Source organism: Oryctolagus cuniculus, chromosome 18, assembly GCF_051225735.1.
Source record: "Oryctolagus cuniculus isolate XC-2025 breed Fujian yellow rabbit chromosome 18, ASM5122573v1, whole genome shotgun sequence".
Taxonomy (NCBI): Eukaryota; Metazoa; Chordata; class Mammalia; order Lagomorpha; family Leporidae; genus Oryctolagus; species Oryctolagus cuniculus.
In genome coordinates, this window is record NC_142884.1 from 52,107,224 (window position 1) to 52,133,815 (window position 26,592).

At 51.2% G+C, this 26,592-nt stretch overlaps 1 long non-coding RNA gene across 1 annotated transcript; it reads right to left on the bottom strand.

Annotated features, from left to right (window-relative positions):
• Positions 1-5,294: 5,294 nt before the first annotated feature.
• On the bottom strand, positions 5,295-24,751 carry LOC149120965 (uncharacterized). Its single transcript, XR_016225015.1, has 3 exons — positions 24,497-24,751; positions 10,084-10,163; positions 5,295-5,524 (listed from the first exon to the last, which is right to left on the bottom strand). It is a non-coding gene; the product is annotated as an uncharacterized LOC149120965 (long non-coding RNA).
• Between the last annotated feature and the right edge of the window lie 1,841 nt (positions 24,752-26,592).

The window sequence follows — 26,592 nt, forward strand, 5'->3', positions numbered from 1 at the left end:
GGGAAGTGTAGGTGCAGCCTGTAAGACCCAAGATCTTACTTTACTTGGGACTGTTTGCCTAAATGCAAGTCCTCCCAGTTTCTTCGTGTTTCCTTGTTCCCATGACAGAGAGGAGAGCTTGTGTATTTTGTGAGCAGTTGTAGGGATTAAGTGAGATTAACAGATTACGTCTAAATACAGGGCCTGATTTAGCAAGCACAAAACCGCACGTGGTTATTAATGACCAAAATTGTGTATGTCAGATCCTTAAAATTGTGTGCAGAAGGAAATAAATCAATTGTAAAGAAAAAAAAATGAATAAATTTGAGACGAGTTCACAAGTCAAACAAGTCCAAGAGTGGCCTATTTCTCTGATCTTCTTTTCTAAAAGCCCAGCTAGAGCTGTGTCCCTCGCCGGTTTACTTTAGCCTCTGACCCCACACTGCCCCACCAAACGGTGAGGTCGGGGGCCACGGGTCTAGGTCCGTCACAGGCTGCTACTTGAGGTTCCACAGCTGTATTAGTTGGCTTGTGCTGCTGTAACATGATCACACACTGGGTGGTTTAAAACACCAGAAATGGGCTAATGTTCTGGAGACCAGAAGCCCCAAATCCAGGTGTTGACAAGATTCACGCCTTTTGGAGTCTCGGAGAGGGAATATTTTCCGTGCCTCTCTCCCAGTTTCTGGCAATTGCCTGCAGTTCCTGGCATTCCTTTGTAGTCACAGCACTGAATCTCTGTGTGCGGTCACACAACATCCCCCCCCCCCCCCCCCCCGCCAGTCTCTGTGCCTCTTGGCTTCTTTTAAAGATTCCGGTGATACTCGATTAGGGTGTTTGATAAGGGTCTCAGCTAGACTACATCTGCAAAGACTGTTCACAGTTGAGTCACATGAACAGGTACCTCGGGTCAGAGTGTGAACATAATCTTTTTGGGAGACACAACCGTTATCCTCAAAACCCAACCATTACAGCTTCTCAGTGTAAAACCTAGAGACCTTCGCACACCTTATAAGATGTCAGTGAGAGCCGGCGCCGTGGCTCACTAGGCTAATCCTCCGCCTGTGGTGGCAGCACCCTGGGTTCTAGTCCCGGTTGGGGCACCGGATTCTGTCCCAGTTGCCCCTCTTCCAGGCCAGCTCTCTGCTGTGGCCAGGGAGTGCAGTGGAGGATGGCCCAAGTGCTTGGGCCCTGCACCCCATGGGAGACCAGGAGAAGCACCTGGCTCCTGCCTTCAGATCAGCGCGGTGCGCTGGCCATGGTGGCCATTGGAGGGTGAACCAACGGTAAAGGAAGATGTTTCTTTCTGTCTCTCTCTCTCCCACTGTCCACTCTGCCTGTCAAAGAAAAAAAAAAAAAGATGTATGTGCAGGGTAAGGGTGACAGAGTGGGTCAGTGAGGCATCGTTTATAGATGGGAAACTCAGGGAGCAACGTCTCTGTCAGCCGGTGGGGAAACAGGTGTGCTGTTCCAGTCAAGCGATGGAGTGTTAGCTACTGACAGGGACAGACTCAAGAGAGGGCAGTGCGGGCTGCTCAGTAACTCTTCCCAACCAAAAGCCCCACACCCTCATCTCAATCCTGGTGAAGTTGTATAGAATCCTAGAAGCTGATAAGGATTTTAGAACTCATTTAGATCAATGCTTTTCACACTGCAAGATGCAATGGAACTCAGGCCTTATTAAAATGCAGATTCTGACTGGGGTGTGTGTGTGTGTGTGTGTGTGTGTGTGTTGGGGAGGGGTGTGGCTGTGATTCTGCATTTCCAACAAGCTCCCACCTGAGGTCTTTGCTGCTGACCCCAGAACACACTGTGAGTAGCAGTGATGTAGTCCTGCTCTGTCTGAGCCCAGAGGTGGGAAGCCATGTCCTACTCTCCAGACCTTGCACTGTACACACGCGAGAGGGTAGTGGGGTTTGAGATCAGAAACAGAAGTGCAGATGACTGGTGGATTCCTTTGATCAGTTTCAACACCAAACCGAAGACATCTTAGAGAACCCGCAGGTCTGTGCTGGTCCCCAAGCCGCTTCTGTGGCCTTTACAGGAGTCCTCTGGGGGCTTCTGCTCCGGGCCAGGCAGTAGGGTCCGTTCTGCAGGTCGACTTTCGGGCTGTAGGAAGAAGAGGTGCAAATCTCCCCAGGGCCAGAAGACCGACAGGGAGTGTCCTGCACAGACTCACGCTATGGGGCAACATTCTCCTGATGGGCACCTGCAGGGAGTGAAGAAACAAGACTGGGCTGGTGGGGGAGCTGAGCACATCAGCACCCAGGGCTCTGAGCCGGAAATGTCCTGCAGGGGCTTCTCGAACTGCGGCACAGGGACCCGACTTTTACAGCTCACACCCCTCCTGCGGAGTGCCTGAGTGAGCAGGTGCTTCAGTGGAAAAGTACAGGGCCCTGGGCAGCACCCCCAGCACCCACTGCTTAAGTCTTTGTGTAGACTGTGTAAGCAGAGAGTCCGTGTGAGGTGCCCATGCCAATGTGGGGCGTGCATGTGTGTGTGAGTAGCCGTAAATGGAGTCTGTGGAGGGCTTGTGTGCTCACTTGGGGTGATTGTGTTTGCATGAACCTTGTCATTGTTTTCCATTTGTGTGCATATGTGAAAGTGGTGTGTGTCTATGTGTAGATGTCTATGTGTGTGCATATTTGCATGCATGTTCTCTGTGTGTGGCGGGCATGGGGAATGGCTGTGTGCCAGCTTCCAAACCTTTTGAGGGAGAAGCCCAGAAGAGGCTGTGCTGTGCCAGGGAAGGGGGTCCTCATTGCCTCAGCTGGCTGCGTTGGTCAACAAATACCCGAGGGCTGCTACTCCTGAAGGAAGGAGGGTTATTCTGGCTTACACTTTTGGAGGCTCACAGTCCGAGATTGGGAATCTTAGCAGCTGGTGAGGGCAGTGGATGGTGGAGTACGTGCAGGGTAAGGGTGATAGAGTGGGCCAGGAAGCAGAGGGACAGGGGGCACTCTTGTCTGTGTCTATGTGATTTGATCTTGGGGATCCCTCCCTAGCAAACCAAATCTAATCCAATCACTTCCCAAATGCCCCACCTGCAGACAGCATAATTGGATTAAGTTTCCACCCTAATGCACTAATCATTAACATTAATCCATCAACATAAGACTTTGGGGACCTTTGACGCATGGGTCTTTTGGGGGACACTCATATTCAGACTGTAACGGTGGCCCTTGGGGGTGCTGGCTGCAAGGACCACTGTCATCAGGAAGAGTAGCCCTTTTTTTGGACTAGAGCCTTTTCTACCCCATGCTATGGTTTGAAAACCCTCTCTAAAATGCATGTGGAAAGTTAACTGCTGGGGGCCACTGTTGCTACATAGTGGGTTAAGCCACCACCCTTGATGCTGACACACCAGCATCCCATCTGAGTGCTGGTTCGAGTCCTAGCTGCTCCACTTCTGATCCAGCTCCTTGCTAATGTACCTGAGAAAGCAGCAGAGGATGGGCCAAGTGAATGGGGCCCTGCACACACATGGGAGACCCAGTTGGAGTTCCAGACTCCTGGCTTTGGCCTGGCCCAGCCCTGACCATTTGAGGCCATTTGGGGAGTGAACCAGAAGATGGAAGATCTCAGTTTCTCCCTCTGTCTCTGTAACACTTTCAAGTAAATAGATAGATCCTTTTTTATATATATAAAAAGAAAGTTAATTGCCACTGGAACAATATTAAGAGACAGAGATAGAACCTTCAAGCAGTAATCAGGGGCAGATGTTGCAGTTACAGTTAAGATGCCGTTTGGGAAGCTCATGTCCGGTATTAGAGGGCCTGATTTGTGAGCTGGCTCTGTCGCGTCTCCAGCTTCCTGCTGATGCAACCCTTTGAGGCAGCAGATCAAGTATTTAGGTCCCTGACATCCACGTGGAAACTCAGATGGAGTTCCAGGCTCCCAGCCTCGGCCCAGCCCCATTCATTGCAGGCATTTGGGGAATGAACCAGTCTGTTTCTCTCTGACTTGCCTTTGAAAACAAACCTTACAGAACCATTTCAATAAGGATTGATTGAATGGTCATGAAGGCGCCACTCATATAGGCTGAGGGAGTGGGTGAGTTCTGGGGGGCAGGTTGGGCCCCCGTCCTCCCTGTCTTACGGTCTTTGCTTGCTCCCTTTCACCCCTTTCTGACACAGCCTCTAGAGCAACCGGTGAAATAAATGACTGTTTATGAACTACCCCGGGTGTGGTCTTTTATTCCAGCAGCAGCAAATGGACTAAGACACCCACAACTCCTCTCATGTATGCCCAGCCTGCACCCAAAAATTGCAAGGCCTCAGAGGAGAGCTGGGGTTGGGTACTGCCAGCCTCGCCTCCGGGGGAGCAGGAAGGGCAGGTTTCTGCGGACTCTGTCCCTCCTGGGTTGGGAGAAGCAGCCCTGGAGGCCTCTCCCACTTGTCCTCAGTGCATCTCCACACACCTCTCTGTGTGTGAAATTAATCAGGAGAAGAACATCCACCCAGGGATGGCATTTGGTGCAGCGGTGAAGATGCTGTGTGAGACACCTGCATCCCATACTGGAGTCCCTGGTTCGAGTCCTGGCTCCCTCACTTTTTTTTTTTTTTTAAGATTTATTTATTTATTTGAAAGGCAGAGTTACAGAGAGGCAGAGGCAGAGAGAGAGAATCTTTCATCCACTGGTTTACTCCCCAAATGGCCGCAACAGCCAGAGCTGGGCAGATCTGGGGCCATCTTCCTCTGCTTTCCCAGGTTTATTAGCAGGGAGCTAGATAGGAAGCCGAGCAGCCAGGACTTGAACCGGTACCCATAAGGGATGCCGGCGCTTAAGGCCAGGGCTTTAACCCTGTGCCACAGCACCGGCCCTTTCTTCACTTCTGATCCAGCTTTCTGCTAATGTGCACCCTGGGAAGCAGCAGACGATGGCTCAGCTACCTGGATCCCTGCCGGTGGTGCTGAGTTCAGTGTTCTTGGCTTTGGCCTGGTCCAGCCCTGGCTGTTGTGGGCATTTGGGAAGTGAACCAGTAGACAGAGAGAAGATGTTTGTCTTTTTCTGTGCCTCTCTGCCTTTTGAATAAAATGAAGAGTTAAGTAAATAGCATTTTTCTAAAATGTACATCCACTTTCTTGGGCTGGGTTACATGGTTCCTGGTAGTTGCCTAGGTTTCCGATCTTCGTTTAATGCCAGTTTTAGAAACTAGTGAATTCAGAAATTTGGTAAACAGAACTATTAATTTTAAAACTAGCTGGAAAGGTTGTAACTTCTAAGTTATGCATAAGTTATTCATTATGTTCCTTCTAAGAATAACAGGGTCAGAACATGGGATTCTTTAAAAAAAAAAACCACAAGAGCTTAGTTTTTTTAAAAAAAGATTATTTATTTATTTATTTATTTGAGAGGTAGAGTTACAGATAGAGGGAGAGACTCAGAGAGAGGTCTTCCATCTGCTGGTTCACTCCCCAAATGGTGCAATGGCTGGAGCTATGCTGATCAGGAGCCAGGAGCTTCCTCTGGGTCTTCCCACGTGGGTGCAGGGCCCAAGGACTTGGGCCATCTTCCACTGCTTTCCCAGGCCATAGCAGAGAGCTGGATTGGAAGAGGAGCAACCAGGACATGACTCGGTGCCCATGTGGGATGCTGGTGGTGCAGATGGAGGCTTAGCCTACTACATATACCATGGCACCCGTCCCAGAACACAGTAATGTAAAATCTCTCAAACTGTGTAGATTTTTTTAATTCTTTTTTAAAAGATTTATTTATTTATTTATTTATTGACAGGCAGAGTGGAAAGTGAGAGAGATAGAGAGAAAGGTCTTCCTTTTTCTGTTGGTTCACCCCCCAGTGGCTGCTGCGGCTGCTGCGCTGTGGGAAGCGTACCGCGCTGATCTGAAGCCAGGAGCCAGGTGCTTCTCCTGGTCCCCCATGCGGGTGCAGGGCCCAAGCACTTGGGCCATCCTCCACTGCCTTCCTGGGCCACAGCAGAGAGCTGGCCTGGAAGAGGGGCAACCGGGACAGAATCCGGCGTCCCAACTGGGACTAGAACCTGGTGTGCCGGCGCCGCAAGGCGGAGGATTAGCCTATTGAGCCACGGCACTGGCCTATTTATTTATTTGAAAGTCAGAGTTACACAGAGAGAGAAGGAGAAGGAGAGAGAGAGAGAGAGAGAGAGAGAGAGAGAGAGAGAGGTCTTCCATCTGTTGGTTTACTCCCCAACTGGCCGCAATGGCTGGAGCTGCACTGATCTGAACTGATCTGAAGCCAGGAGCCAGGAGCTTCTTCCGGGTCTCCCACGTGGGTGCAGGAGCCCAAGCACTTGGGCCATCTTCTACTGCTTTCCCAGGCCACAGCAGAGAGCTGGATCAGAAGTGGAGCAGCCAGGACTCGAACCAGCGCTCATATGGATGCCGGCACTGCAGACAGTGGCTTTACCCGCCACGCCACAGCGCTGGCCACTCAAACTGTATAGATTAACTTACTGATTTATGGATAAGTATGAGTCTCCACCAAATATTGAAAATAGCTATTAAGATTCCAGTGTTTCTCTTCCATATATGTGACAGTTGTGCAGATTCAGATGAGGGCAATAAAACCATCTGAACTGTAAGTTTTAGAACTGAGGGATAATTTGTACAGAACATTGTTGGATGAGCTTTATAAACAAAGGCCACAAACTTCCTGACTTACATGTGCATATCTAAGTCGGAAGCAAATGACTGGCAGTGCTTTATTAATTTGTGACTGGTAATTCTTCAGCTAGAGCTGTACACAGTCATTCTGAGGGTTGGTGGTACAAATGAGATGATAGGATAGATATATCATGCAACAGCTGCTGTCCACACAACATTCAGCTCTGCACATGGAATCATCCTGCGTGCTTGTGGGTTACCAATATGGTCTAGATTGTCTAAGTTTTTAAGTTTAGTGTGTATATGTTTTTTTTTTTTTTTTTTTTTTTTTTTTTTTTTTTTTTTTTTTGACAGGCAGAGTGGACAGTGAGAGAGACAGAGAGAAAGGTCTTCCTTTGCCGTTGGTTCACCCTCCAATGGCCGCCGCGGCCGGCACACCGCGCTGATCCGATGGCAGGAGCCAGGTGCTTCTCCTGGTCTCCCATGGGGTGCAGGGCCCAAGCACTTGGGCCATCCTCCACTGCACTCCCTGGCCACAGCAGAGGGCTGGCCTGGAAGAGGGGCAACCGGGACAGAATCCGGCGCCCCGTCCGGGACTAGAACCCGGTGTGCCAGCGCCGCAAGGCGGAGGATTAGCCTAGTGAGCTGCGGCGCCGGCCACAATGTGTATATGTTATTTATTGATTTACAAATGTTGATTTGGCCAGCACCACGGCTTAATAGGCTAATCTTCCACCTAGCGGCACCGGCACACTGGGTTCTAGTCCCAGTCGGGGCGCCGGATTCTTTCCCGGTTGCCCCTCTTCCAGGCCAGCTCTCTGCTGTGGCCAGGGAAGGTAGTGGAGGATGGCCCAAGTGCTTGGGCCCTGCACCCCATGGGAGACCAGGATAAGTACCTGGCTCCTGCCATCAGATCAGCGCAGTGCGCCGGCCGCAGCGCGCCAGCCGTGGCGGCCATTGGAGGGTGAACCAACGGCAAAAGGAAGACCTTTCTCTCTGTCTCTCTCTCTCACTATCCACTCTGCCTGTCAAAAAAAAAAAAAAAAAAAAAAAAAAAAGTTGATTTACCCCATGGGGGACCCGGAAGAAGCTCCTGGCTCTTGGCTTCCGATTGGCACAGCTCCGGCTGTTGTGGCCAGTTGGGGAGTGAACCAACAGATAGACTTTCTCTCTCTCTCTAAATGTTACCAAAAAAAAAAAAAAAAAAAAAGTACACCCAGACACTCTGCCTTCACTGCCAGCATCCCACACAGGTGCTAGTTCAAGACCTGACTGCTCCACTTCTGATCTAGCTCCCTGCTATGGTCTGGGAAAGCAGTAGAGGATGGCCCAGGTGCTTGGGTCCCTGCACAAGCATGAGAGACCCAGAAGAAGCTTGGGGGGCGGGGTGCGGCGCTGTGGCTTAGTGGGTAAAGCTGCCATCTGCTGTGCCGGCATCCCATACGGGTGTTGGTTCTAGTCCCGGCTGCTCTATTTCCGATCCAGCTCTCTACTATGGCCTGGAAAAGCAGTGGAAGATGGCCCAAGTCCCTGTTGTGCAGCCTCTGGGTATATCCTAGGTCCCCTTTGCTGTGCCTCACAGTCAGACTGTGCACCCCACGTACCCTAGCTGCCTGCTGGCTGGGACCATGACCGCAGGGGCTTAGGTGCCGGATGGACCCTGGGCTCATGTTGGCCACTTGCAAGCACAGCAGCAGGCAAGCCAGTGAGCACCTGTGTGTGCCCCGCGTGGTGTGAGTGGGGTGGGCGGAGGCCAGGCACAGGCCTGCAGGTTCTGGGAGCGCAGAGTGGGGGCAGCTTGCTTCTGCTTGGGGAACCAGGAGCTGCCGTGCTGGAGCAGCGCATCAGAGGCCGAGAGGGCGTTTCAGCAGCGTCACCTACGTCACCGCTCTAGGGTCCGGGAGATGGGCCACCTTGCCCACTCACGTGTGTGGCGCGGGCCCCAGATGTAGTGACCTAGCCCGAGACACCCTGGGCGCTGGTGTTGGCCTCCCCCTTCACATAGTTGGGCTGCTGTTTTGCCAACCAGCTCTGTCCCTCTGGCTGCCCGTGCTGGACCCACCCTGCCCTGCCCGTGGGGATGAGGACCAGGCCTCCGAGCCAGCCAGGTCTGATATACGAGAACCCAAACGTATTCCTAAATAGGCCCTCCTCCCACCTCTTCCAGGACCTGACGTGCTCATTGCTGAGTCATTTCCGACTAAACCCATTTCCTTAAGCCAGAAATCCCAGAGTCTTCGCTGATCTGCCTCTGCCCCACCTCCCACACTCCCCAGCTGACCTGCAGAGGGTGTGTGGAACAGCACAGTAATAAACAGTTATCCACTCATCAGTCCTCATGGGGAGGCGGAGACGCTGCCGCCCGGGGAGTGCTGGGGAGGGGCAGGGCAGGGATTCCGCCCAGCGGCCCCCTCCCTGCCGCAGGAAGTGGAGGCCAGATGTCTTTCTCCAGCCCTATGACCAGCTACCACCGCACTCTCCCGCAGCCCCAGAAGCCCCTCGCTGGGCTGTGTGATTCCAGTCCTGTCCCTTCCCCCTCCCAGAGCAGCCAGCAGGATCCTTGTAAAATAAATACGTCTTATCCTGGCTGCAAACCCTTCTGAGGCTCCCAGGTGCCTTGAGCATGGAGTCCAGGCTCCTTGCAGGATCTGCCCACTGCAGACAGAAGCAGGCGCCGGCCCCTCCCGGCCCACATCCATCGCAGCCCTTCTGCTGCCTCTGTGCTCCCTGTGCCCCCTCCACTCCTTGTGCCTTTACCCTCAACAGGCAACCGTCGTGTGGCTGGAGCGGTGGTGCCACCTAGGGGACCTGGAGAAACAGGGTGATGATGAAAGAAAGTCCTGCAGCTGCCACAAGCCTGTGAGATCTTGAAGGTGGGAGGTGCGATTCTGTGTACGGTACGTATAGTGACAAATGTAAACACAGGTGCCGGTGCCACAGCAGGCACCCAGCCTGGGATGGGCGAGTCTGGCAGAGCGAGTACAAGTCTATTCAGCAGAATAAGGAGGAATGTTACTGGTCAAAGCTTAGAGAGAGGGCATCAGAAAACCAGGCACAGTCAACGTCAGGAGGTCCCCAGATGCACCTGCACAAATCAGACAGGGGTGAAGGACGAGCAACCCAAGGGAGTTCTCACAACAACGTAATCAGCCCCATTGTACAGAGGAAAACTGAGCCCCAGAGAAGTCACTTGACTGACTCAAGGTCATAGGTCACTAATGTCACAAGTCAATCAGAGACACAATGAAGTCCCTCTCTGCAAGTGTGTGGCCCTGGGGCAGAGACTGAGTGGTGCGGACAAGCACGAGGCCCGAGTCACTGTCTGGGGGTGCAGGGAGAAAGGGACAAGGCGGGAGGCTTTCCCGGGGAGAGGCGTCTGTGCTCAGCGGTGGAGATTTGAGCGCCTCCCTCCTAAGGACTGCTGGGTCAGCACACACATTCACAACATCTAGTTTCCCGGAATAAGCTGCATTTGGATCACAGTAAGCACTTGAGAGTAGGAACAAGCTTTTAGTTCACCTTTGAAGCTATTCTCCTGCCTCGGTTGAAGCCAAGGAGTCCAGCCAGCTTTCCAGGCCCTGGTCCAGCTCTCCTTGCTCCTGTGTGAGAAAGCGAACCCCTTCACGATATCCGAAGAGGGCTCTTGTTGATGTCTTAATAATTAAAAAAGAAAGATAATAGAGAAATCACAGCACCCCAGACACTGATTTCAGGGACACAGTCTGGTTGAAACTGGAGAGGGCATTTCCAAAGGGTAAGAGTGACATCGGAGTGGGCACTGACCAGGAGGGGTGGGGGCCAGCCTCATTAACACGACCCAGCTGGGCCGGAGCTGCTCCGATGCTCAGCCATTGCCTGCTGGGGGCGAGGCAGACGAATGCGTGGGGCGCAGGAGGCTATGCTGATACCCAAGGGAGTGCTGGACCGGAGCTGCCCTGTGATGGCCCTGATGCGGAACAAAGCAGTGTTCTCAAGCTGGGTGAGAACAGAGGCATCTCGCCTGACTGCCCCAACTTCCAGACGGAAAAACACAGGACTTCCCGGGGAAGGGGACTTGCTTCAAGTCCAGGGTGCATTCACAGCACAAGCAGACTTAGAATCCACATCGCGTGGCTTCCAGACCATCCATCTCGCTGGGCGTGGCAGCCCAGGAGGCAGTAAGAGGCCATGGCTCCAAGTATTGCTTTCCATCTGGATAAGAAAAAATGGGGTATGTTTCCCAAAGGGAAGGTTTCCTGGGAGCAGTGAAAAACAAACAAACAAGCAAACAATGCAGCAATGCTGGTGGCAATACAAACATTGGGAAGCCCAGTGGAAAGAACAGGTCATCAAAGAAGGAGGTACCTTTCTCTGAAGGGAGGATAGAACTTCCACTTTGACTACGAACTTGTCTAAATATGATCAGAGTCGGTGAACTCAAAAGGCTTCCATAGCCTTGGCAACTCATGACAAGAGCCTAGGGTGATTACTGATGCCATAAACAAGAGTGTCAAATTGTTAAGTCAACAACAGGAGTCACTGTGCACTTACTCCTCATGTAGGATCTCTGTCCTTAATGTGCTGTACATTGTGATTTAATGCTATAACTAGTACTCAAACAGTATTTTTCACTTTGTGTTTCTATGTGGGTGCAAACTCTTGAAATCTTTACTTAATATATGCTAAACTGATCTTCTGTATATAAAGATAATTGAAAATTAATCTTGATGTGAATGGAAGGGGAGAGGGAGCGGGAAAGGGGAGGGTTGCGGGTGGGAGGGAAGTTATGGGGGGGAAGCCATTGTAATCCATAAGCTGTACTTTGGAAATTTATATTCATTAAATAAAAGTTAAAAAAAATAAAAAAAAAAACAAACATTGGGAAGCCTGTTTAAAAGCTTTCTGCTTGAAAAATTTTTAAAATTTTCTTTTCATCTACTTGAAAAGTAGAGTGACAGGCACAGAGACAGAGAGGAGATCTTCCTGGCCCTGGTTCACTCCCCAAATGCCTGCCATAGCTAGGGCTGGGCCAGATGGAATCCAGGAGCCAGGAATTCCACCCGGGACTCCCGCGGGGGTAGCAGAGGCCTAAGCACTTGCACCATCACTGTTCGCCCAGGATGCAGTAGGAGGATGGTGGATAGGAAGTGGAGCGGCTGGGACTCAGATTGACTCTCCAGTATGGGATGTTGGCATCTGAAGCAGTGGCTTAACTGCTGTGCAGCAGCACCCACACCTAAAAACTTTTGCATCACTGCCTGCTGTGTGCACTCAAGGAAGAGTGTGTATTTTACTGGCATGGTTCTGCCTAAATACAGACCTATCAGTTGCCTATATTGTCTGATTTTGGAGCAACAGTTGTGGCTCCTGTGAATAAGCAGCTCATTCCTGGGGCCAAGGCTGTGGCGTAGCAGGTAAAGCTGCCGCCTGCAGTGACACCATCCAATATGGCGCCAGTTTGAGTCCTAGCTGCTCCACTTCCAGTACAGCTCTCTGCTATGGCCTGGGAAGATGGCCCAAGTCCTTGGGCCCCTGCACCCACATGGGAGACCTGGAAGAAGCTCCTGGCTCCTGGCTTTGGATTGGTGCAGCTCTGGCCATTGTGGCCAATTGGGGAGTGAACCAGTGGATAGAAGACCTCTCTCTCTCTGCCTCTCTGTGTAACTTTGACTTTCAAATAAATAGATATTAAAAAAAAAAAAAATAAGAAGAACCCTGCCTCATTCCTAGCACTGTGGCCATCTGGGGAATGAATCAGTGGATGGAAGATCTTTCTCTCTCTGCCTTTCAAATAAATAAAATAAATTTTTTTTTAAAGATTTGAAAGGCAGAGTGACAGAGAGAGAGAGAGAGATATCTTCCATCCGCTGGTTCACTTTCCAAACGGCTGCAATGGCTGGAGCTGTGCCAGGAGCCAGGAGCTTCTTCTGAATCTCCCATGTGGGTGCAGGGGCCCAAACACTTGGGCCATCTTCTACTGCTTCCCCAGGCACATTAGCAGGGAGCTGGATTGGAAGTGGAGCAGCCGGGACTCGAACTGGCGCCCATATGTGATACTAGCACTGCATGCAGCAGTTTTAACCAGTATACCACAGAGCCTGCCCCAAAATAAATCTTGAAAAAGAAAGAGGGGCCAGTGCTATGGTGTAGCGGATAAAGCAGCCGCCTGCAGTGCTGGCATCCCATATGGGCGCCAGTTCCAGTCCTGGCTGCTCCACTTCTTTTTTTTTGACAGGCAGAGTTAGACAGTGAGAGAGACAGAGAGAAAGGTCTTCCTTCCTTTGGTTCACCCCCTAAATGGCTGCTACGGCCGGCACGCTGCGCCGATCTGAAGCCAGAGAAGCCAGGTGCTTCCTCCTGGTCTCCCCTGCAGGTGCAGGGCCCAAGGACTTGGGCCATCCTCCACTGCCTTCCTGGGCCACAGCAGAGAGCTGGACTGGAAGAGGAGCAACTGGAACAGAACCGGTGCCCCAACTGGGACTAGAACCCGGAGTGCTGGCGCCGCAGGCGGAGGATTAGCCTTCACTTTTGATCTGGCTCTCTGCTATGGCCTGGGAAAGCAGTAGAAGATGGCCCAAGTCCTTGGGCCCCTGTACACATGTGGGAAGACCCAGAAGAAGCTCCTGGCTCCTGGCTTCGGATGGGCCCAGCTCCAGTTGTTGCAGCCAATTGGGGAGTGAACCAGCGGATGGAAGACCTCTCTCTCTCTCTCTCTCTCTCTCTCTCTCTCTCAAATAAATAAATAAGTAAATCTTTAAAAAGAAAAAAAAAAAAAAAGAAAGAAGCCCATCTCCACTTACACCTGAGCTTGAAACTGTAGAAACATTATGTGTAGGTAATGGTGGTAGAGAAAGAAGATTGTACAGCCACTCAGGTCAGCGTTTCCCAGAACATAATCCATGGGAGGAAAAAAAGAGTTCTATGGCCCAGTGACTTTTGTTAACTGGGCTTACTTCAGATCAAAATGTCTTCTTCTCCATAGGGCTTCTCAGAAATTTTACTCCATGCGTTATAGATTTTTTTAAAAGTTTATTGGGGGCCTGGCACTGTGGCGTAGTAGGTAAAACTACCACCTGCAATGCCAGCATCCCATTTGGGCACTGGTTCCAGTTCTGGCTGCTCCACTTCTGATCCAGCTTCCTACTGATGTGCCTGGGAAAGCAGCAAGGCATGGCCCAAGTACCCATGAAAGAGACCCAGAAGAATCTCCTGGCTCCTGGCTGTGGACTGGCCCAGCTTTGGCTGTTGTGGCCATTTGGGGAGTGAACCAATGGATAGAAGGTGGGTCTCTCTCTTCCTCTCCCTTCAACTCTGCCTTTCAAATAAATAAAAATATTTAAAAATATTTATTTACTTACTTAGCTTATTTGAAAAGCAGAGATAGAGAGACAAAGACACAGAAAGATCCCCCATCTGCTGGTTCACTCCCCAGATGCTCTCAACATTCAGGGCTTGGCCAGCCTAAAGCCAGATGGTGGAACTCCACCTGGGTCTCCCACATGGGTGACAGTTCCTAAGAATTTAGGTCATCACCTGCCGCCGCCCAGGGTTCGCATTTGAAACCTCACACTCTAAAATGGGACACAGTGTCCCAAACAGCATCACTACTACAGTTCCACATGCCCACCCCACATTACAGATTTCTTTCTTTCTTTCTTTGAAAGGTAGAGTCACAGAGAGGGAGAGAGATCTTAAATCCACTAGTTCACTCCTCAAATGGCCACAACAAACAGATCTGGGCCAACCTGAAGCTCCATCCTGGTCTCCCACGTGGGTAGCAAGCAAGTACTTGGGCCATCTTCTGCTGCTTTCCCAGACACATTAGCAGGAAGCTGGGTTGGAAGTGGAGCAGTTGGGATGCAAACCAGCACTCTGACATGGAATGCCAGTGTCACAAGCAGTGGCTAAATCCACTGCACTGCAATGCCACCCCCACATTACAGGTTTCTATGGTAGATTTTTTTTTTTTTTTGACAGGCAGAGTGGACAGTGAGAGAGAGAGACAGAGAGAAAGGTCTTCCTTTGCCGTTGGTTCACCCTCCAATGGCCGCTGCGGCCGGCGCGCTGTGGCCGGTGCACCGCGCTGATCCGATGGCAGGAGCCAGGAGCCAGGTGCTTTTCCTGGTCTCCCATGGGGTGCAGGGCCCAAGCACCTGGGCCATCCTCCACTGCACTCCCTGGCCACAGCAGAGAGCTGGCCTGGAAGAGGGGCAACCAGGACAGAATCCGGCGCCCCAACCGGGACTAGAACCCGGTGTGCCGGCGCCGCTAGGCGGAGGATTAGCCTAGTGAGCTGTGGCGCCAGCCCTGGTAGATGTTTAAGATGCAGTTTCCCAGGCCTTTGTGTCCATGGAACTCCTTTATTTTCTGGGAATAACCTCAAGGGTCTAACATTGCTTGCAATGAACTTTTTTATTCTGATAAAGCTATTTCAGTTTTATAATTTTTTAAAATTTTATTTATTTATTTATTTATTTGACAGGTAGAATTACAGACAGTGAGAGAGACACAGAGAAAGGTCTTCCTTCTGGTGGTTCATTCCCCAAATGGCTGCAAGGGCCGGAGCTGCGCTGATCTGAAGCCATGAGCCAGGTGCTTCTTCCTGGTATCCCATGTGGGTGCAGGGGCCTAAGCACTTGGGCCATCCTCTACTGCTTTCCCAAGCTACAGCAGAGAGCTGGATTGGAAGAGGAGCAACCGGAACTTGAACTGGCGTCCATATGGGATGCCGGTGCAGCAGGTGGAGGATTAACCAAGTGTGCCATGGCGCTGGCCCCTAATTTTTTTTTATGAATTATTTTATTTATTTGAAAGAGTCGCAAAGAGAGGCAGAGCCAGAGAGCAAGAGGTTCACACCCCAAATGACCGCAACAGCCAGAGCAGAGCTAAACTGATCTGAAGCCAGGAGCCAGGAGCTTCTTCCAGGTCTCCCATGTGGTGCAGGGGCCCAAGGACTTGGCCATCTTCTACTGCTTTCCCAGGCTACAGCAGAGAGCTGGATCGGAAGTGGAGCAGCCAGGACTGGAACTGGCACCCATAAGGGATGCTGGCACTGCAGGCGACAGCTTTAAGTGCTATCCTACAGCGCTGGCCGAATAAACAAATAGATTTTAAGAAGTTAAGCTAGGGGCAGGCACCATGGCTCACTAGGCTAATTCTCCGCCTGCGGTGCCAGCACCCCTGGTTCTAGTCCCGGTTGGGGTGCCGGATTCTGTCCCGGTAGCTCCTCTTCCAGTCCAGCTCTCTGCTGTGGCCCGGGACTGCAGTGGAGGATGGCCCAAGTGCTTGGGCCCTGCACCCGCATGGGAGACCAGGAGAAGCACCTGGCTCCTGGCTTCGGATCAGCGTGGTGCGCTGGGTGGGTGGGTGGGTGGGTGGGGGTGAACCAAAGGGAAAAGGAAGACCTTTCTCTCTGTCTCTCTCTCTCTCACTGTCCACTCTGCCTGTCAAAAAAAAAAAAAAAAAAAAGTTAAGCTAGGGGGCTGGCACTGTGACATAGTGGGTAAAACTGCCCACTGAAGCACTGGTGTTCCTTATGGGTGCTGCTTTGAGTGCTGGCTGCTCCACTTCCGATCCTGCTCCCTGCTAATGTGTCTGCTAATGTCACTGCTAATGTGAAGATGGCCCAAATCCTTGGGCCCCTGCATCTGAATAGGAGCTCCTGGCTCCTGGCTTTGGACTGGCCCAGCTCCAGACATTGTGGATATTTGGAGAGTGAACCAGTAGATGGAAGATCTTTCTGTCTCTCTCCCTCTCTGTAACTCTGCCTTTCAAATACATAAAGAAAAAAGTTAAGCTAAAAATTGTGAAAGGTTAGAGATTTTACTTTGCTCGAAAGCTTTTTTACCAGTTAGCTTGCCACAGTTTCATACCTATGCTGTCAGACCGTACCTTATCATGCAGCAGGAAGCCAAGCTCTACCCATCGTATGAGTCTGATGTTTCTAATAATCACACTTCCCTAGAACGACTGAGGGGAGTACCACACAGCATCGTAACGGTGAGCGTGGTCATGACCACCCTCCTCCGTGGAGACACCTTGCAGACTCTGAGCGCTGCCATCAGCCGGCTGATTGACTCACTGTCTCATCCTTTTAGGGGCTTCTACAACATTGGCTGTACTTCGTGTTTGTTACAAAAACAGCCGAGTGATGAGTTCGCACTCATGTGTCCCAGAGGGATTCCTCCCTGTGTTGGCAAAGCGTAGGCCCCCAGAGGCCCGAGAACATTCTATCTCTAACTCACTAATGTAAGAAAAATGCAGTGACCCAGCAGGGCTCTTTCCCTGTCACCTCCAAGAGGCTCCACAGACGAGACACAGGGGCTCGTCCCTGCCAGCCTTGAGGCCCAGTAATGCAAACCCCAGCTGAGAGTTGTCCAAAGTTATTGGCTTCTTGACCTGCATTTCTGTAGATGCTCCCTCTGGGTTAAACAAACGAAGGGCCCAATTAGGAAGCAGAAGGCATTCATTATACTCGTGTCACCCTTGATTTTGAAAAGATTTTCTGAGCGCAGAGGTTAGATTAGAGGATGATTACCACTCAGCCTCCAAAGGTCAGGATTTGCATGAAAAGAAAGTTTTCACTTTAATTTTTGGGAATGGCTTTATTGAGCTGTAATTAGCATAACACAATAGTTTAAGTGTACGATTCAAAAGTTTTCAGTTTATTTGGAGTTGTGCCACCATCACTATAATTAATTGTTGAACATTTTAGCCCAATCTTGTAATTTTTTTTTTTTTTTTGACAGGCAGAGTGGACAGTAAGAGAGAGAGACAGAGAGAAAGGTCTTCCTTTGCCGTTGGTTCACCCTCCAATGGCCGGCGCGCTGCGGCCAGCGCACCGTGCTGATTGGAAGGCAGGAGCCAGGTGCTTTTCCTGGTCTCCCATGCGGGTGCAGGGCCCAAGCACTTGGGCCATCCTCCACTGCACTCCCGGGCCACAGCAGAGTGCTGGCCTGGAAGAGGGGCAACTGGGACAGAATCCGGCGCCCGACCGGGACTAGAATCTGGTGTGCCGGCGCCTCAAGGCAGAGGATTAGCCTGTTGAGCCGCGGCGCCGGTCCCAATCTTGCAATTTTTTAAAAAAGATTTATTTATTTATTTGAAAAGCAGAGTGACGAAGAGAGAAAAACAGAGAAAGTGAGATCTTCCATCCACTGGTTCACTCCCCAGATGGCTGCAACGGCCAGAGCTGGGCCGATCTGAAGCCAGAAGCGAGGTGCTTCTTCCGAGTCTCCCACATGGGTGCAGGGGCCCCAGCTCTTGGGCCATCTACTGCTTTCCCAGGCCATAGCAGAGAGCTGGATCGGAAGTGGGGCAACCAGGTCTCGAACCGCCATGCGTATAAGATGCCAGCACCGTGGTGGCAGCTTTACCTGCTACGCCACAGCAATGCCCCTCCCTTTAAATATTTTTTCATATAAATATGTATTTTTTAAAAAAAGACTCCATCTGACTTTATAGTGGACACTGAAACCAGAAACTCTGAAAACTATTAGTAGAGCAGATATGAAGGTGAATAGCTAACATCTCTCTCTCTCTCTCTCTCTCTTTTTTTTTTTTTTACAGGCAGAGTTAGAGAGAGAGAGAGAGAGAGAGACAGAGAGAAAGGTCTTCCTTCCGTTAGTTCATCTGATTCACTCCCCAGATGGTCGCAATGGCTGGAGCTGTGCCAATCTGAAGCCAGGAGCCAGGTGCTTCCTCCTAGTCTCCCATGCAGGTGCAGGGGCCCAAGCACTTGGGCCATCTTCCACTGCTTTACCAGGCCACAGCAGAGAGCTGGATTGGAAGAGAGGCAGTCAGGACTAGAACTGGTGCCCATATGGGGTGCCATCGCTGCAGGCGGGGGATTAACCTACTGCACCATGGAGTCGGTCCCTCGAATAGCTAACATCTAAGCCAACACACGTGATCCCCTGCCCAAGCTTGGTTTACAAAGGATTTTCTTTTTCTACTTGTCTTCAATCAACAGAAAGAAGATGCTTCATTGCTGAGAGGCTGGAGAAAGAAATAACTGAGACAACAATTCTCTAGCAAATCAACTTTGACACAGCAGGATGGAGGTGACTTGGACCATCCATGGTCACATTGGTCAAAAGATTTAGGCCACTAAGAACAGAAAGTAAACATTTATCCACACTTGTGGTTGCTCTGTGAGCAGGAAGGAACATGACTCATGCAAAAGACCACTTATTATCTAACCCCATTGGCCGGCGCTGTGGCTCACTAGGTTAATCCTCCGCCTGCGGCGCCAGCACCCCAGGTTCTAGTCCTGGTTGGGGCGCCGGATTCTGTCCCGTTTGCTCCTCTTTCAGTCCAGCTCTCTGCTGTGGCCCAGGAAGGCAGTGGAGGATGGCCCGAGTGCTTGGGCCCCTGTACCTGCATGGGAGACCAGGAAAAAGCACCTGGCTCCTGGCTTCAGATTGGCGCAGCGTGCTGGCTGTAGCGGCCATTTGGGGGGTGAACCAACGGAAAAGGGAAGACCTTTCTCTCTCAATATCTAACTCTGCCTGTCAAAAAAAAAAAAAAAAAAAAACACACCATTTATATGAAAGATCTGAAACAGGCAAACCCATAGCATCAGAAAGTAGATTAGTGGTTGCCTAGGACCTGGGGAAAGAAGCAATGAATAGAGAGTAACTACTAAAGAATGCAAGAGTCAGGGCTGCCCCTTTGGCACAGTAGGTTAAGCTTCGACCTGCAATGCCAGCATCCCATGTGGGCACTGGCTCGAGTCCTGGCTGCTCCACTTGCAACCCAACTTCCGCTAATGCATCTGGGAAAGCAGTGGAAGATGCCCAAGAACTAGGGCCTCTCCCATCCATGTGGGCAACACAGATGGAATCTCTCTCTCTCTCTCGCTCTCTCTCTCTCACACTGCCCACTCTGTAACTCTTTAAAATAAATAAATCAAACTTTTAAAGAGAAAGATTTATTTATTGATTTTTTTTTAATGTCAGAGTTAGAGAGAGAGGCAGTGAAAAGAGCGAGATCTTCCATCTGCTGGTTCACCCCTAGACGGCCACAATGGTCAGGCTGAAGCCAGGAGCCAGAAATTTCATCCGGGTCTCCCACGTGGGTGGCAGTATTCCAAATACTTGGGCCATCTTCCACTGCTTTCTCCAGGCCATTAGCAGGGAGCTGGATTGGAAGTGGAGCAGATAGGATACAAGCTAGTGCCTGTATGGGATGCTGGCCTCACAGGTGGCAGCTTCACGTGTTATGCTACAAGGCTGGCCCTGGAATCCTTTTTTAAAAAAATATGTATTTATTTATTTATTTGGAAGTCAGAGTTTCACAGAGAGAGAAGGAGAGAAAGAGAGAGAGGTCTTTTCCGCTGGTTCACTCTCCAATTGGCTACAGTGGCTGGAGCTGCACTGATCTGAAGCCAGGATCCAGGAGCCTCCTCTGGGTCTCCCATGTAGATGCAGGGGCCCAAGATCTTGTTTTTTTTTTTTTTTTTTTTTTTACAGGCAGAGTTAGACAGAGAGAGAGAGAGAGACAGAGAGAAAGGTCTTCCTTTTTTCCATTGGTTCACCCCCCAAATGGCCACTGTGGCTGGCGTGCTGCACTGATCAGAAGCCAGGAGCCACGTGCTTCCTCCTGGTCTCCCATGTATGTGCAGGGGCCCAAGGACTTGGGCCCCAGCAGAGAGCTGGACTGGAAGAGGAGCTACCGGGACAGAATCCAGTGCTCCAACTGGGACTAGAACCCGGGGTGCCAGCGCCACAGGCAGAGGATTAGCCAAGTGAGCTGTGGCACCGGCCGGGCCATTTTCTACTGTTTTCCCAGGCCATAGCAGAGGGCTGGATCGGAAGTGGAACAGCCAGGTCTTGAACTGGCGCCCATATGGGATGACGGCACTGTAGGTGATGGTTTTACCCACTTCACCACAGTGCCAACTCCAACTATTTTTTTTAAGATTTATTTTTATTTATTTGAAAGACAAAGTTATAGAGGGAGAGAGACAAACATCTAAACATCTTCCAATTGCTGGTTTACTCCCCAAATTACCACAATGGCTAGGGCTGGGTCAGGCCAAAGCCAGGAGCCAGGAGTTTCATCTTGGTCTCTCCTGGGGCTTCAGGGGCCCAAGCACTTGGGCCATCTTCCGCTGCTCTCCCAGGTGCATTAATAGGAGGCTGAATCAGAACTGGAGCAGCCAGGACTCAAACTGGTGCCCATACTGGATGCCAGAGCCACAGATGAGGCTTTATCTGCTACACCACAGCACTGGCCCCTGTTTCCCTATCTCTTGAATCTACATTGGCCTTGCTTTGGCCCATGCAGTGTGGCAGAAATGATACCATAAGAGCTGGAACGTCCCCCTGTGCCTTCCTGGGATGCCGCCCTGAGCGGAGCCCTCTGTGGGTGGCAGCTCTCTCCAGCTCTCCCAAAGGTGAAAGGCTATGTGGGGAAGAACCCAGGTGACCCAGCCAATGTCAGCCCCACCTGCCAGCCATTCAAGGCCATCGGCCTGTCCATGCCAGGGACCTTAGGCGAGCCACGAGACGGTCCTATCTGAGCCCCACCAAAATGCAGACTCAGAAGCCGTACGTGGTTGTGGCTTAAGTCACAGGACAGAAGGGTGGCTTGCGATGCAGCAGAGGGTACTGGTAACAACAGGGTATTTTTCTTGGTGTTGTCTGTGAGGGCCTGAATCAAATGAGGCCACAGGAAACTTCGGGAAGGAATGTTGTTCTCAGGTGGAAAACCCTCTCCTCTGTCCTTTTCATCCAGTGACCTCCCACTCACCATGCTGGTGGCAGATGAAAACAGCTGTCCTGGGGGGCCGGTGCTGTGGCGCAGTGGGTCAAAGCCGCGGCCTGCAGCACTGGCATCCATATCGGCGCTGGTTCAAGTCCCGGCTGCTCCACTTTTGATCCAGCTCTCTGCTATGGCCTGAGAAAGCAGTAGAACACAGCCCAAGTCCTTGGGCCCCTATACCTGCATGGGAGACCCAGAAGAAGCTCCTGGCTCCTGGCTTTGGATCGGCTCAGCTCTGGCAGTTGTGGCCATTTGGGGAGTGAACCAGCTGATGGAAGATCTATCTCTCTGCCTTTGCCTCTCTGTAGTTCTGCCTTTTAAATAAATAAATAAAAATTTTTTTTTAAAAAGAAGATGGTCCAAGTCCTTGGGCCCCTGCACCCGCATGGGAGACCCAGAAGAAGATCCTGATCCTGCCTTCATAACGGCCCAGCTCCTGCCATTGTGGCCATCTGGGGAGTGAAGCAGCAGATGGAAGGCCTCTCTCTCTGTCTGCCTCTGCCTTTCAAAAAAAATAAATCTTTTTTTTTTTTTTTTTTTTTTTTTTTTTTTTTTTTTTGGCCAGGCAGAGTTACAGTGAGAGAGAGAGAGAGAGAGAGAAAGTGAGAGACAGTGAGAGAGAGAGACAGAAGGAAAGGTCTTCCTTCCGTTGGTTCACCCCCCAAATGGCCGCTACAGCCGGCGCTGATCCGAAGGCAGGAGCCAGGTGCTTCTCCTGGTCTCCCATGGGGTGCAGGGCCCAAGCACTTGGACCATCCTCCACTGCACTCCCGGGCCACAGCAGAGAGCTGGACTGAAAGAGGGGCAACTGGGACAGAATCCGGCGCCCGACCGGGACTAGAACCCGGAGTGCCGGTGCCACAGGCGGAGGATTAGCCTAGTGAGCCACAGCACTGGCCAAAAAAGTAAATGTTATAAAAAGAGAAAATCCTTAAAATGTCACGAGGACTTGGCACTGTCACAGGAGGTCTGATCAAGCAGAGCAGAATGAAAGGATCGCTTCCAGGGCTCACAGTTTTGTTCTTTTCTTTCCTTCTTTTTAGAAGATTTACTTATCTTTTTAAAAAGATTTATTTTTATTTATTTGAGAGACAGAGTTACAGAGAGAGGTAGAGACAGAGAGAGAGGTCTTCCAACCTCTGGTTCACTCCCCAGATGGCCGCAACGGCCGGAGCTGTGCTGATCTGAAGTCGGGAACCAGGAGCTTCTCTCAGGTCTCCCACATGAGTGCAGGGGCCTAAGCACTTGGGCCATCCTCTACTGCTCTCCCAGGCATATTAGCAGGGAGCAGGATCAGAAATGGAGCAGCCAGGACTCAAACTGGTGTCCATGTGGTGCTGCTTTGCCACAGCGCCGGCTCCCTATTCTTTCATTTTCTAAAATGTCCTTTGTTTATATTTTGCACTCCTACTCTCTTATTAGTGCAACTGCAGCACAGGTCCTAAGGACAGTATCAGCACATAGTTAAAAAAAAAATCCTGAGCCAGAGTTCCTTAACATTTACCTTCAAACTGAAAATGAACAGTTTATTTCATTTCTTAACTTTCATGAGAACAAGTGTGGCAATTTCCATATCATTAAAACACTGTGTTGCAAGGCATTTTTAGGTGACACTGTGATGTTAGCCAGCCGCATTTCACGGGGTACCTGTGAGAATTTGCATCAGCTACAGTTCTACTTTGCATTCTATTTAACCAGGGCCTGTCTCTGGCAGGAAACTTTCTGTTTAGCACTTGGAAAAATTCTTTGTTTAATTTGGCCCCTTGTTAAAGGAGAATAATGGCAAGTAGTACTAAATTCGTTTCAGAGAACTGGAGATTCTTGTTTTTCTAGTGTTGTAGAAAATCCTGGGACAATACAAAGAAGTGGGTTTGGAATTAGACCAATGTGGCTGCAGTCTCTCTCCTACCACTAGGGGGCAGTCTGACAATGGAGAAGCGACCAAACCGCAGAGAAAATCAGTTGCCTGAACACAGAGAGAAGGTTGCCCACAGCGCCTGGTCGCGCCAGGTGCTCCATCAACAGCTCTGGCACAGGTGTTTGGCCTGCCGGCCGCCCCCCCCCCCCCACCGCCATTCACGCTCCCTGTCCCTCTGCCTCTCAAATACAGGCATCCACACAAGTAAACCCCAAACACCACTCTTTGCTTGCTGGATGTGCAGAATCCACCTCCGGGCGCTCTGACAGTGGGCGCCCGTGAGTCCTGGCACGGAAGCGTTATTGGACGCGCTACCTCCCCAGTGGTCCTGCGGTTGAAACAGAAGCAGGGGCGGGAGCCCTCTGCGGGGCCGGCGCTGGGGGTAGTGGGTTAAGGCTTTGCCTGAGACGCTGGCATCCCATATCGGTGCCAGTAGGAGATGTGGCTGCTCTGCTTCCAATCCAGCTCCCTGCTAATGCGCCTTGGCAAGCAGCAGAGGATGGCCTGAGTCCTTGGGCCCCTAACTCACGTGGGAGACCTGGAAGAAGCTCCTGGCTCCTGGCTTTGGTCGGCACAGCTCCGGCCGTTGCAGCCATTTGGGGAGTGAACCAGCGGATGGAAGACCTCTCTCTCCTCTCCTCTCTCTGTAGTTCTGCCTTTCAAATAAATGAAAAGTAATTTTTTTAAAGAGCCCTCTGAGCCACGGGATTTGCAGGGGCCTCTTCTCAGCTTGCATAGCTTTATGCAGGATGAGGGTGTATGTGTGTGTGTGTGTGTTTTAAATAGCCACACCAGGAATGGACATGTGGCCTAGCCCCCACACTGCTGCTTGGAACACCCACACCCCACACGGAAGTGTCTGGTTCGAGTTCTAGCTCCACTTCCAGTTCCAGCTTCTGTTAATGTCATCTCGGGAGACAGCAGGTGATGGCTCAAGTACGTGGGCCCCGTCACCCACAGGGACGTTTGGGTGGAATTCTGGGCCCCTGGCTTCAGCCGGGTCCAGCCCTGGCTGCTGCACATTTGAGGAGTGAACTAGTGGATGAAAGATCTCTGTCTCTGCCTTTCAAATAAAACGAAAATAAGAAAACAAATCAAAGATGTTATTTAAAAAAAAAAAAAGCAAGCTACACCTGCAGAAAGGGTAACAGGGCTCTCAAAGCGTGGCGGTCACCCGGTCCGATCCACGTGGCAGCAGCTGTCACCTTTCGGCCCGCCCGCCCGCCCGCCGCTCCCCTGCAGCTTATTTTAATAAATCTACCTGCTCACCTCCCTCTCCAGCTGCTGGGGAAGTCCCTTGTCGGCGGAATCCCGCGACACAGGAGGCGCGCGCCGGCGTGCGGGGCGTGTGCTCCTGTGGAGGCCGAGAGGCCGGGCACCTGCCGGGCGAGGCGTTACCTGGAGCCGCCGCGCCTACCCGCGGCGGGGGCTTCCGGGACCCTCGGGGTCGTCCAGGCGCCGGGGCCGCTGGCGGCACCCGTGGGCCCACGCTGCCCTCTAGTGGTGGGCGTCCCAGAACGCGCCGTGCAGGAGGCCCGCGGAAAGGATCGAGCGCTTTGTACCTGGGGCTTAACCCACTACCCTCAGCGCCGGCCCCGCAGAGGGCTCCCGCCCCTGCTACTGTTTCAACCGCAGGACCACTGGGGAGGTAGCGCGTCCAATAAAACTTCCGTGCCAGGACTCACGGGCGCCCACTGTCAGAGCGCCCGGAGGTGGGTTCTGCACAGCCAGCAAGCGAAGAGTGGTGTTTGGGGTTTACTTGTATGGATGCCTGTATTTGAGAGGCAGAGGGACAGGGAGCGTGAATGGCGGGGTGTGTGTGTGTGTGTGTGTGTGTGTGTGTGTGTGTGTGGCGGCCGGCAGGCCAAACACCTGTGCCAGAGCTGTTGATGGAGCACCTGGCGCGACCAGGCGCTGTGGGCAACCTTCTCTCTGTGTTCAGGCAACTGATTTTCTCTGCGGTTTGGTCGCTTCTCCATTGTCAGACTGCCCCCTAGTGGTAGGAGAGAGACTGCAGCCACATTGGTCTAATTCCAAACCCACTTCTTTGTATTGTCCCAGGATTTTCTACAACACTAGAAAAACAAGAATCTCCAGTTCTCTGAAACGAATTTAGTACCATTTGCAAGGGGCCGAATTGAGCAAAGAATTTTCCAGGTGCCGTGGCAGATGCGCTTCTGCTTTTGGAAGAGAACCAAGTAGTCTTACCAGAAAGCAGCAAATTGGCACAGCAGGGATGGGGAACGGAGAGGAGTTCCATATTTATTTATAAATATTGGAAACGTTACAAAATACCAGGCCACTTGAAGCTGTCTAAACAAACCCCTCACACACCTGGTCACTCTGACTTGTGCTGTGTTTGTTAAGGAGAAAAAAAAGCCAGTCTTCATAATACCGATTTGTTTACACTCCAAACCCAAAGTATCCAGAACCCTCTCGCTTGTTGACGTTAAATTAAAAAAAGTATTTTATGTATTTGAGCGGCAGAGAAGACTGAGAGCTTCTGTCGACTGGTTCATTTTCCCAGTTGTCTGCAACAGCTGCAGCTGGCCCAGATCAAAGCTTGGAGTGAGCCAGAAACTCCACCCAGGTCTCCCACGTGGGTGGCAGGGACCCAGCTCTCTGGGCCATCGCTTGCTGGCTCCATGGGTGAGCATTAGTAGGAAGCTGGAATCAGGAGCAGAGCTGGACTCAAATCCAGGTGCTTACATACGGGGTGTCAGCATCCCAACTGTGGCTTAACTACAGGCCAAATGCCAGGCTCCTGGGTACATATTTTTTAACCAGAAACTTCTATCATGGGCTTAGATTCATTGGACAGATAAGATGGAAAAAAAGGCAGCATCTCCCTCTTCATGTCCTGACTCTCTCCCCAAAGGAGACCAAAAATCATGCATCATTTAATGGCAGGGACAAATAATGAAAAAGGTGTCTTTAGGGGGTTCACTGTTGTGTGAACATCACAGACGGTACCTCCACAAAGGGATACTGCTGGGATGTTGCTAAGCAACACAGGTTTATGGGGCCACTGTTGTGTACGTGACCCAGTGTTGACGAAAATATAACGTGGTATGTGACTGTGAATTGTTCCTTCTGGATAAGAAATCGCAAACCCCACGCATTTATGTAGGATGTAGGACTCTCCGTCCACAGAGGTGTGAGCCAAACATGCTTTTATTTTTAGAACAAGCCTGTTTTCTACTCTGAGCCTGCACCTTCAGATGTGCTGAGTGTGCTCTTTCCTCCCCACAAAGTCATGCTGGGTGTCACACTTTTGGGGTTTGCTGGAGGAACATTTGGCCCTTGGCTGTTCATTCTCCTGGGGGATATTTAGGTAACTGAGAATTAGAGAGAGAGAGAGAGAG